The following is a 12,903-nucleotide window of genomic DNA, read 5'->3' as shown; positions in this document are numbered from 1 at the left end:
ACATGACCTACTTATAAAACATAAAAATAAATAATACTATCTTTGAGGGGAGGGGATGTGGAAAATATATAATATGACTGATCTCTATGTAGTTAGTCTTAAAGAATTAGCAGATGGTAAACATTAGCTATTAAAGCAGGAAATTATTTTTTAACTTTTTTTTTTTTTTTTTAGCTAAGTGGTTCATTAGAAATAAGTAATTCTGGGATTCTGGGTGGTTGAGTTTTGAAAGTAAACCATATGTTGTTTACGTATTTTGGCATTTATCCAATTTTCTTGAAGATGAGAGTGAAAAATGAAAAAACAAAAACAAAGAAAAAACCTTTTACTAATCAGATAATAATGAACATAATAAAAACAGTTGCCGTAGCTCTTTGAATTATAGAATGTATGCTCAGAAAAAGCTTTGGGAACAAGATCACGAGGGGAAAATGTTCTGCTTATATCTCTGAAGTGAGTCCACGTGTCCTGGAGATACATACCAAGGCACACATTGAACAAATTTAACTATTTTTTTTTTAGCTATTATATAAATTAAAAATCCAAATCCAAATGAGTTTTAAAATACCTTGTTAATTTTATAGGTACGACTAAATATAAATACACACGTGGTTTGCAAAATTGACATTCTAGTTAATATCTTAAAGCTTTTCACACACATTTAGGTGATAAGCAAGAAGTCACTAAAGATAGCCTGTAAATCCCATTAGGACGTTGAATCTGTCTAAGCTATAGATGCCCTCCCCCGAGAATGACAGTAATATCCATAAGTTTATGTTCTCCCTTCGCACTCAAAATAGTGGATGTGGATGATGCGAATTACGTTGCTTCAGCCACGAAGGAGAGTAATTACAGCCTAGGGTGGGGGAAGGGTGGTGTGTAGTTAGAGCGCTGCAGACATAAAGGATTGAGAATGGAAAGGATAGTGGAAAATTTGGAGTAAAAAGGACAGTTTGGATAATCCCTGGGTGGAAAACTTACTCATGGTGGTGTAGTAAACTGAACCTCTGCTGCTGAAAGAAGAAAACTTTTCCGGCCCATGTCCTTCCCTTCCCATGAAAGAAATGGACGCGTTGAATTCACAGGACCGTTTCTGAAGAAAAAGGAATGTTCAAAATAATACCTATAGTAAGGGCTATTAAAATGCGTTAAAATTATATAATTTTATTAACCATTGCAACCTCACTAAATTTAATTTAAGAAGAAAAAGTGCCTTATTGACTATTTAAAATGTCTAATAATGTATGTGTTAATAATTTTCAAAAAAAATGCAACTGCTATATTTGCAAATAATATGCATAATGTGCCCTCATACAATGTGGCCTGATACTAGATCTCTTCTGCTGTTGCACAGGCACTTAAATACACTGATGATTATTTTTCTAAATGATTAATGCTTATTGTGATTATTCTTGAGCTAATGCATGTATGCAAAATGTGGCTGCAAGGATTTGCTTTTGTTAGCATATCCCCTCCCCCACCCCAAGCCTCAAGGCTCTAAGCGTTGATGCTGGAGAGAGAAAATGGATGTGTGTGTGTGTGTGTGTGTGTGTGTGTGTGTGTCTAACCTTCAGGTTGATACAGTCGTGATGACATACAAACAAACAGAAAAGGAAAGAGCTTTCCCTTTGATAATGCCACTCTTAACACATTAATGTCATTTTAGAAAAACTTATAGCAGAATGCTTTAAATTTAAATGAGGGTAGTGTTTTTAAACAGCTATCCAGGACATTTACAACTGGAAATTTAATATCACTGAGAATGGCACTTTTGTTAAATAATTCTGTGATCTTCCAGCCATGTTCTTACCCAGTGATCTCCCTGTAGCAAAATGCATAGATAATCAACAACCCAGTCTGTCAGCAAACTTGTTGGGGGATTAAATCCTAAAGGAAGGAGCCCATCACCCTGGAGGAAAACTGAGTGCATGTTTCCTTGAGTCTTTGAAGGTTCATCTCCGTAGTCCCACTGCTAGAATGTGCTCTGTTGTCATAGCAACACCATCTCCTGCTTCATACAGGAAAGATTAGCTCTTACTGTGCAAAGGAGAGAATTTAGGGGAAGTCAGACTAATCCCTGGGTGCACTTGGAGAGAAAGGTTGGACCTCGCCTGAGGGATGCTGTTTCTGCAATGATAGAATTGGCCCGCCACAGACACTGGTATTTAAGTTGAAGAGCAGAATTCACAGTAAGTGTCAGTTCCTCCAGAGTAGAATGTTGATGAATGAGGTTTGTCTAAGTCTTGTTGAAGACTGTCCCATGCAGCAGTAGAATGACTGCAGGGGACTCTGATAAGATTACCAATGTTTTCCTAGTTTAGGTGGTTTTTAAAGGGTTGACCACATCAGAAACTTGAGGAAAAATTTTAGATACTTTTGAAACATCCATCTAAAATCCTGAGAGCATGTCAAAATTAGATAAGCAAAAAAACAAAAACAAAAAAACAATTAATATGTACTTCATATTTTGTGCTTTTAAATGTAACATTCCATAGAGAAAGAAAAAGACTCATGAAAAAAATCTGTATGTCTAAGAAGGTGTGTTTTCTTCAACGCCAAAGTGATGAGATTTCATTTTAGGATTGCAAATGTTCTTTTTAAATTATGCATGCATTCTTTTCAAAATCTTTCAGAAGCATACAAGTGGCATAGTTCTTCTAAGGTAGTTATAATATAATAAAAAGGTATTCCTTGGGGAAGATTAATTTATTTAGCTTTTCTATTTGGTGATGCTGCTTCAACTTGTCAGCATAAAGCAGTACAATGTGTAAATCTTCCAAGATTTTCTGTTGCGTGCCTCTAATGCATATTGTTCTGGACGGGTTATCTATGTGCTTTTATTTAGTTTTATTCCCCTGATTTGTATTTGCACAATTCTTTCCACAGTGGCTAAGAAATCATTATATTTTAGCTTGAGAGCTGGGAAACCTTGTTATGGATTTGAAATGTTTGATATTGATAGCTACAATAGAGATGTCTGGTCTTTCAGAAACTTAATTACTTCAAAGTACACTCTGATCCACATCCAAAAATAAAAATTTTCAAGAATATGTAGATTTCACACACTCCATTACTAGTATGTACACTGTGTGGTTTTGACTATCAGTGTGTATTACTCTAAAAGTATACTTTTCAATATAAAGTATTCATAGTGTAATTTATTATGCTGTTTATCATTTTCTTTCAGTTGTTTTGATCAGGGCCAGAAATGTGTAATGTATATTTAGAAATTGGGTTCTGTTTCCCACGTACCAAATAGTAGGATCCTAATGTACTACCACACTGCAATTAATATCACAGTTTGTGTTAAATATAGCCATTAGCACAAAGCATATTTAATTGCATTCGAAGTGCGCTGCTTTAATTTATCAGAAGGGGAGAGACTGGGGTGTCACCGCGAGAGCAGAGCAGAGTCACACCTATACGTGCTCCTTTTCTCTGAAACTTAAGCTGGAATAGACCAGAGGTCTTAGACTAGAAGGAACAATCATGTGAAAAGGCTACATAAAATTATTCTCTTTGTATGTAAGAAAAGACACACAAAACCATAGGGTCATACTTGGCTTAATAGCATTCAGGCTGTAACCATGCAGAAGCCCAGGGCTCTTCAGAAAATGGAGACAAAGCAGGAAGTCAGGAGCCCCTTTCAGTAAATGATTGCTAATTATTCCGACAACCTCTTTTCAGTGATTTCTAGCAATATTTCAGGAAGGACCCTTAGAAATCACAAAAAGAAGAGCAAATCTGCTGTTTCTCCTCAATCCCCCACCTTCCCCACAGAAAGCAACCTGGCGTAACTTACCTTTCTTCGTAGACTATGAACATAAATGAGGAAACCGATGACCTCATGCTAAAAAGAGAGAAACTTAGGGTCCACTCTGTGATGCTGAGCTCAGAATTAATAAAATAAAACTGGGAAAGGAAAAGGATGGCTAATATGACATGAACACCATTTATCGAGATAAGAGGATAAAGCATGTAAAAACAAAAAACAAAACTGAGCAATATTTGAACAATATTTAAGTCAGAGAATTAGCCCATTCACTACCTTAACCAAACTTTTAACCAGTTGAAGAAAAACAAAACAAAATAAATATTTGCTATGTCACTTACACTTCTCCAATTCTGGTCTTAGTGCTTAATATTTTTTTAGAAGTAAAGTAGTGATTGAATTATTGCCAAATGCTTTAAGCTGAAGCCTGGTGGAGACAAGTTGCCTCTCTGAGGCAAGTTTGATTTGGGCCTCTACCACTCTGTCCAGGACAGACGGACTTGCTTGGGGAGAAGCAGGTCATCCCCCAAAGTGTAATTATTCCTCGAAAGGCATCCCTTTGGGAATCTTTGAAAGAACAAGTTGCTCCATTCTTGAACTGGTCTGAGTTTTGGAATGTCATTGGGAAAGTCCAGGCGTCAGTTGAAGATTACCAATCTTCAGGATAGCAAGGTATTCCAAAGGCTCTGGGGTAGTTGGTGATCTGGAAATGGTTGAAGCCTTTGCACATCCAACCAGGGTACAGAAAGAGAAAGAGAAAACATTGGCACAGGGAAGTCACAATATCACCTTCCAGGGAACACTCAACAAGCAAACCGATGCGAGAGGCATTAACACATGAGTTAAATAAGCAGAGCATTGGACACAGTCTGGATCAACTTTTCCATATAATAGCTATCTCATGGAATTGTTTTGGGAATTAAAGGAGATAACTAATCCAAAGAAACTTGGACCGCACTGGGTGCTTAATAAATGATAGCAGCCACTTACTATCACAGAAACATATCCTACTCCAGGAAGAGGAAAATGAGGAAGACCACTGGAGCTTCAATAGAAATAATTGTGTCCTAAGATTCAAAACATTACTCATCCATTCATTTAGGCATGCACTCATCATTAATTCAACAAGCATTTAAAACGCTTATTCTGGGCCTGCTTCTACATAGGCACACTGCAGAAAGTGAAGGGACCAGAGGCTACCTCTCCCCTCAAAGTTATATAATGCTAAATCCTTCCTTGATATGAACCAGGTAAGGGGCCAGATGCTTTGCAAACATTAACCCGTTTGATTTCATCAATTGTCCTATAATGTAAATACTGTCCCTGCCCCTGTTGCCCCTATCCAGACACTTAAGTTTAGGTCTAACTCATAAGAGACAGACCCAGATTTGAATCTGTGGTTTTCTGACTGCAAAACTCATTCATTCTCTTAACCACAATGTTCTTCTGCCTAGTGCACAAATATGGAAGTGCTACGACAGAGGTTCATACAAGGTACAGTGCCGAAATTCAGGGGGTGGTCATCTAGGAAGGCCTTTGCAGATACAATTTTTCTTCAGAGAATCAACACACAGTATTTCTGTATAATAACTGTTTGATGGAAGTGTTTGGGAATTCTCTTTGGAATTATAACTAATACAAAGAAACTTGCACTATTCAAGGTGCTTCATAGAATATAGCAGTTCCATGCTATCACACATCAACCAATTTAAGTCTCAGTTACTGCTCAGGTTTTCTTTCCCGTTCTTTCTTACTTCTTTGATTGTGTTGTAAACAGTTAGTCTGTGAATACACAGGCTACCTCTCCATTTTGCCTTAAAGTTTGGGCGATGATTAATTAAAGACCCACAGACAACTTTTCCATTTGATCTTCCATGTGAATCCACTGGGGTTCATAACAATTAGGATAGGAAAACGGTGGACACATTTCCCTAAACTTTAGAAAACATCATCACATTTTTGGCTCAATTTTTTTCTTTCTTTTTATTTATTATTATCATTATTATATTTTACTTATAGAGAAAAAGGGGCCTATTAAGAGGAGTGTTTTGAGAGTTTTTTGTTTTTGAAAATGAGGATATCATTACTGGCTAGGGACCTTCTCTCCTTCTGGACGCAGCCTTCATTCATTTGTTTCACTGAATGTGTTGTAGAGAAAGTTATGAAAATTAGAGCCAGAGAAAGGAGAGGGCGAAACTTATAATCAGGTCTTCAATGTAGTCAGTGGGTCAATATCTGAGCCAAAATCTCAAAACATACTAAAGGATATTCAAACTTTGTATCCTATAGAAAACAATGTTTCACTTTTTGGTTCTGAAAGTACATCTATATATAATTTTATATTGCTGCTTAAATTTTTATTTTTAAATCTCATGCAAAACGCTATGCAACAGAACACTCTTTGAAGGCTGTTACTTTATCTGTGACAGAATCACTTCTCTCACATACCTGTCAATAAAAGCCAGCTATACGATTATAAAGTTTAGCCCTGTATAATATATATTAAGAATAGCACTCCACATTACAATATGGATAATACAATGATTTGGGAAACAAACCAAAGGTAGTTTTTAAAAGGAGAATAAGAAATTAACTTTGATCGATGCTGCCTATACTTTCTAACCTTGTCTACTTTCTAAACTGGTCACCCCAATTAGTTAAAAAGTAAAGAAAGGAAAATCACATAGAATGTGTTTTTAATGCTTGGGAAGAAGTTAAAAAAAAACTTAGACAACCCCAGAAGCCGTTACTGTATTGGAGAAGGCAGTACACGTGTATGTTCTCTCTAGAAATACTTTAAGCAAGTAGGAAATTTAAGGTTGATAACCAAGTGGGTTTTTTTTGTGTTTTTTTTTTTTCCCTTAGCTAATAAGTTCCCAAGGGATGACTATTACACATATCGAGAAGGAGACATATTTTTCTCTTAACACCTGCCAAATAGAGGATACCAGTGATCCTCTTTGCCTTTAATTCTTTTCTCTGGTTGCCGTTCCTCACAATGGGGAGTGAGGGAAAATAGCTCAAATTTTGGGCTATTTGGGTTTTTTTTTTTTGTTTCCTGCTCTTTTCTTTTCATTTAAAATCATCACTACATTGTTCCCAAGTTCTTCTCTTAAGGTTTTCTCAGAGCTTAGAATTATATCCTGTTAACTTAGCCTTGTTTCTTCTTGACCCCAAAACTTTGTTTTTTTATTGGCCTATCCTCACCTAAAATGTCTATCAGGTCTCCTCTGGTCAAGAGAAATAGCAGTGCTGGGACTAGCATAAAATTGTTTGTAACTCTTTTATTTTATTTTATTCTATTTTACTTTATTTTATTTTATTCTATTTTACTTTATTTTATTTTATTTTATTTTATTTTAGGTTTTAGGGAATTATTGATTAGAAGCAAATTCTGTGTTATTGGACCTGTTATAGAAAATTAGATTCACAATCTTGCAAATGTTTGCATCATGCTTTCTTCACCTTAGAATATTTTTGTTAATAGATAAAATCATCTGCAGTGGGATGTGATCCTTGCCAACTTAATATGCTCTCTGTACCCATATCTAACATTTTAGAGACTAAGGGATCTCTTACTGATTTTACAACGACAGGGAAGAAATTCAGGAGGATAATTACAATATAAACTATGCTTCTGACCAAACTTGCATGGACGGCGTTGGGTTACCCTGACTTCTGGGTTGTATCACTGTCACCAGCACCTGTTTCATATGGCTCTTTGAGTTGTTTTTCCACTCCATGATACCTAAGTTAGAAATACAAGGAGATTCCATTAAATGATACAATATATTCATTTTTCATGGCCCTGTAGCATGGGGAAATGGGAAGCACACAGACTTTGGCGTTATACATATTTCCCTTGGAAACTCAGCTCGTGTCTCCACTGCAGTTTACTCAGCTATCTACTAAAGAACTCAGAACGTGCCTTGCATATTGTTTTATTTCAAAGTTTAATGGATACAGTAATAAAATATTACACATTTGTTTTAAAATATACATGATGCAAGTCTTTAGACTCACTGGAATCGCTTCTATCATCAATGTATTATTAATAAAATATTATGTATTCATTTAAATATATATTCATGAGAAAAATTTCCAAAAGTACAGAAATGTATAAAGAAAAAAGGAAGGCTCCCCTATTCTCACTCTCAATCCACTGTACTCCCAGTAGGTAATTTCTGTTAACAGTTTGACATATGCATTTTTCTGAACAAGATAGATAAATGATAGATGGTTCAATAGATATCATCAAGCCCTGGCTTGTGTGGCTCAGTTGGTGGGGTTTTCCTCCTGTGCAAGGCAATGTTGCCACTTAGATTCCCCTTCTGGGAGCATGCCCAGGTTGCCGGTCAATCCCTGGTAGGGGCTGTGCAGGAGGCAGCCAATAGATGTTTCTCTCTCTCACATCCATGTTTCTCTTTCTCCCTCTCCCTTCATCTCCCTCTAAAAATCAACAAACTATTCCTTAAAAAATTGATATCCTCAAAAAAGTAGTCACTAAGATTTCAAATGTAGATTTCATTTTTATCATTCTTTTGAATCAGTTATCGGAAAGAACATTTTGCTAATAACTTGAAAATGAGTTGTCATTGCTTTTATGTAGTTTTTGTACTAGCTGTTTTATATTAGCTGTTACTACAAAAGACTTAATTTACAGACTAAACAACGTGGAATGAAACTAACAACACACTTATCTTCTGGGAACAATTCATTAATTGTGGCAGGGCCTCTGCTGGGTGCCATTTAAATATACATCTTAACATTATAGCTACTGAAATGGAGGATACGCCAAATTAAAAAGTAGCAGAGCTGAAATGTGTAAATTAGAGATTCTGCTAGCCAAAAGTGAAAACACAAGTGCTTACAGCTCGCTAATTAATGCTACATGTCCAATTTGATTGCAGGGGAAAAAAAAAAAAAAACCAACAACAACAAACAAGCCACTGAGACCTATGGAAACAGCTGTGGCCTGGGTGTCATGAGAACCACGTCCTATTTTGCTACTCCATAGACCATCAGTTAACAAGCCTGTCTTTTGTCCTCAGACCACTTAAAAATAGGGGTCATAGTCACCACCCTGTTGTCTTCGAAGAATTGTGGTGGCAATAAAATAGGGGGAAGGGATTAGAAATAAATAGACCAAGTTTCAGGACAAACATGCTATAATTTATTGCTGAACTGATACTGTTCTGATGTCTATATTGTTTAGATATTTTACAATTTTTTTTAATGAGTTTCTACCAGGCTTTTCAAGAAGTAGTTAGTGGAACAGTGTTGGTCCTGAAGACTTACTGGTCCATGACGAGATAAGGACAGGGTTTGGAACAGAACAATGTTATCTCTGTAGAATTTAATGATACGGAAACTTGTATTTAGTAGGTCATGTTGCAGAGTTTAAAAAAATAATGGTTTTTTAATTTTACAAACGGTTTGGCCATGCCAGATTGAAAATAAAAAGACCCAATCTGCCATTACGTCATTTGAGAAGCACTGTGCTTGGGGACTGGCACTGTGCTAGATGGAGCAGAAAGCAAAGACTGACCTCGTTCCCGTTCTTTCTGAGCTTGGGGTCCGGGGACACGCAGTCGTAGTCAGATAACCATTGCTCAGACTGAAATCAGTGCTCCTCCTCAACCACTTTCCTCCTTTCTCCCCTCCCCACTCATTCTACCTTCCTTCCTTCCCCCTGCTATCTCCCCCTCCCCGCCCCCTCTGCACCCATTCACCTCTCCTGCCCGCTCACTCCCTCCTTCTGCCATGACTTGCTCTCCCTAGGTCCTCCTTAATCCTTCACTTGTTTTTCACCTACTCTGATATATATATCTGAGAAAATGTATCAATCTGTATAATGGAATAAGTATCTTATTAACAATCATAGTCAACAAAGAGCTATTCCAATATTTCAATTTTTACTTACTGTATTCTCGTTCTGATAACCAAAGAGTTTGTGTCTACATCCCTATGGCTTTCTTCTTTCCTCCTTTCCTTCCATCTCTTGGGCTATTTATTTTTTAATTCATTGAGCCCCTACTATGTGGCAAGCACTGTGCCTTGCCCTCCTACTATATTCCTGTCCCCCCACCCCCATTCTTCGTTTGTATCCCTAAAAGGAAAAATAAGCAAAAGCACCAAGAGACTTGGAATTCAGGATTCTGTGACTATGTAATCTGAGCAGGTGCTATTTTAGGATGCATTTTTCTTGTGAGTGTTATTTAAAAAAAAAAAAAGATACTAAGACAGAGCATGTATAAGTTAAAATTCGAATCTTTTATTATTATTAAGAATATAAATACAATTGGCATAATTCAGATCCAGTAGGTCTGGGGTAAGGCCTGAGATTTAGTAGTTCTAACAAGTTCACAGGTGATTTTGATGCTCTTTATTGTTAGCCCGCACATTGAGGAGAAAGGTATTAGATGGAGTATTTTTTTTTTTTTTTTTATCCTCACCCGAGGACATTTTTCCATTTTTTGTTCAGATAGAGCGGGAGGGAGAGAGAGGAAGAGAGAGAGAGAGAAACATCGATGTGAAGGGACACATCGAGTGGCTTCCACCCGCACGACCAACCAGGGCCGGGGACAAACTGCAACTGAGGTACGTGCCCTTAGCGGGAACCGAACCCGGGTCTCTCTGTACCGCAGGCTGACGCTCCAACCGCTGAGCCAAACCGGCCAGGGCTAGATGGAGTATTTTTTATCAAATTCACCTTTCTGGTTTGACCACATTGGTGTGGCTTTGACCTCCTGTGGTTTGATGGTCCTTCAGTCAGGTGCCTGCCTTGGTAGTTTGGGTTTAGGGAGGCCATAGGCCATGCAGTAGACTGTTGGCAGGTTTATTTGTTCTAGAAGGAAGTATAGAGAGGAGATCCATACACTAAAATGATATGATCAGGGTAAATTAGTTGTCCTGTTTAGTTTCTTTGCATGGAGACACTGAGGAAGGAGCTTAGAGAGGTGCCATCAGCAGTGAACACCTGTCTACATCCAGCCATTCAGAGCCCAGCAGATGTTTCCTCTCTGTCTTATGTCAAGAAACAAGGGCTTTGGAACCAGAATGCCCTGCACTTATTCAAAGAATGATTTTGTAGATGGTCACGGTGATGTACCATTGGTATAACAGCATGAAATTCAGGGATTAGAGTGTGGGGAGTGTATTTGGAGCAGCTCTTGGCTAATTAAAAGCAATCACATTATAAGAGCTCTTCTCTTGGTATAATTCAGAGTTTAAATTGATACAGTCAGTACAGAAATGTAGAGAAAATGTTTTGTAATGGTCGACCAAGACAGATGTTATAATTCTGATTTGAGGAGAATTCAGTGATTTATTATGATAGAAACATTATAAATGAAAATGAGCATATATACCACTACTGTAAAAATAATTCATTACCTGAGAATTCTTTCAATTCTTAGTTCTTTTTTATTTTTCTAAATTCAATCTGACACTAGTTTTCGGCAACACTTTTTAAACATGAGGAAAAAACAAACTTTTGTCTTCTTCAACTGACTATTTTTAAACATTGTGTTTCTGCGTGGTGACATTCTATATGTACTATTTCATGCATAGGCATATTAAAGCAAGGTTCACATTTTCCATGAACACTTGGGAAAATATGACTTAGATGTGTGAAAAATGAGTGTATAGTATAATATAAAAAGTTTTGAAACATGAAAAGCATGAGCTTAGGAAATAGGATCAATGTGGGTTGGAATCATTAACTTAATTCTTCAGGCATTTGCTGAATAACCATGACATACAAATCATAGTGTTGGCTTCAGAATATACAGCAAAGAAAAAACTGTTCTCTCACCGTTTATGACTTAGTAGATTTGATCATCAGAGGAAGAGGAAGAGGAAGAGGAAGAGGATATGTCCCAGGAGGACTTTTCTTCAACTTCAGTACCTCCTACTCTACTCATGCAGTAATGATCACTTTATCGCTTTATTTCTGACACCTCCCAGTATATTTCTCCCCAATCCTGTGATTACTGGCCCCAGTGCCCTTCACCAAAGGCCTATTCTCCTGCCTACTTGACCGCTCTCTGTTTTAGAATTTATTCCAAACTACTTTCATCATTTTCTTCCTCCTCCCGTTCTCCTTTTTCTCCTTAGTTTGTTCTCTGTTTATTCTATTTTTATACACAAACTGTTTCTAAAGTCTGCCTTTCTTGAGAGATGACGTAGCACCATGGTTTCTGAGTACTGACTGTGACGTCTGTCATTAAGTGCCATCTTTGGCCTTTATTAACTGTGCTGCCTTCAGTGAGTCGCAGGATGTTCTTAAAGATTCAGGCATTTTCACATTAGTAAAAAGGGGTAATTAATGCTTATGCATTTCTCACTTGGTCTCTATGAAGTATATATTAGATCAATTGTGAAAGTCACTTTTTAAATAGAAAAGTAACAAGTTACCATGCTCCTTCAAGAGTAGAATTTTCTCTTTCTGTATTCTCCAAATACTGCTATTAATGTCAGTCTTCTTTTATCTTATATATCTGTAAATTATTTTCTTACTATTTTTCTCCATATGTGTATTCAAAGCTTTATTTAGCAAATTTCCTAAGCTGATTTCATTTGATATATCACTTAGCCCTGAATGTCAAATACAGTTTCTTTTGGTTATAAGTACCATGTAATTGGTCATCTTGTACTTTTGTAATCATGGGGATATTAAAGTTCGTCTGCACTTGTAAAAACATCATGGATGTTCAGCTTATTTTAATTGCAAGAAGGGTAGGCAGAAGGCCTTTCTTACAGTGAGTGGAAGGTGGTGGCAGGCTAGTTTTTGTAAATCCTGAATTTTTGAGGTACTGCAAAATAGGTGGCCTCAGGTGACGCTTTTCAATTTATTTATGACTCCCAGAGCCTCCTAAACCTGAAGCTCACTCACTTCCCTGCACAGCACACGACCTGTCCTTTTCAGACCCTTCTCACAATGCCTGACCATGTTTCCTGCTGAGGGGTAACAATAGAGTTTAGACAGAAATGTGGCCTTGGGAATGGGAAACTAGTTTCTAATCCCGTGTTGATCACTGTCATTGTGACATGAATAAGTTCTTCATTTTGTCTTTATTGATATCTTTAAAATAGGAAACCTGACAATGTTATCTTATTCCTGGGTCTGT

At 37.1% G+C, this 12,903-nt stretch overlaps 1 protein-coding gene across 15 annotated transcripts in view; it reads left to right on the top strand.

Moving 5' to 3' along the window:
* Positions 1 to 12,903, top strand: part of NOL4 (nucleolar protein 4) — a 365,006-nt gene that overhangs the window by 171,669 nt on the left and 180,434 nt on the right. For 2 of the 15 annotated variants that reach the window (XM_036244381.1, XM_036244380.1), the window contains exon 1: positions 2,016 to 2,189. The exons of the other annotated variants lie outside the window; for them this stretch is intronic. The gene's annotated coding sequence lies outside the window, so the exon portion shown is untranslated. Of the gene's footprint in view, positions 1 to 2,015; positions 2,190 to 12,903 lie in introns of those variants that run through there. 15 annotated transcript variants of the gene reach the window in all.

Source organism: Molossus molossus, unplaced genomic scaffold, assembly GCF_014108415.1.
Source record: "Molossus molossus isolate mMolMol1 unplaced genomic scaffold, mMolMol1.p scaffold_m16_p_6, whole genome shotgun sequence".
Lineage (NCBI taxonomy): Eukaryota > Metazoa > Chordata > Mammalia > Chiroptera > Molossidae > Molossus > Molossus molossus.
Note: the sequence above shows the minus strand (reverse complement) of the source record. Positions and strands in the feature narration are given on the sequence as shown.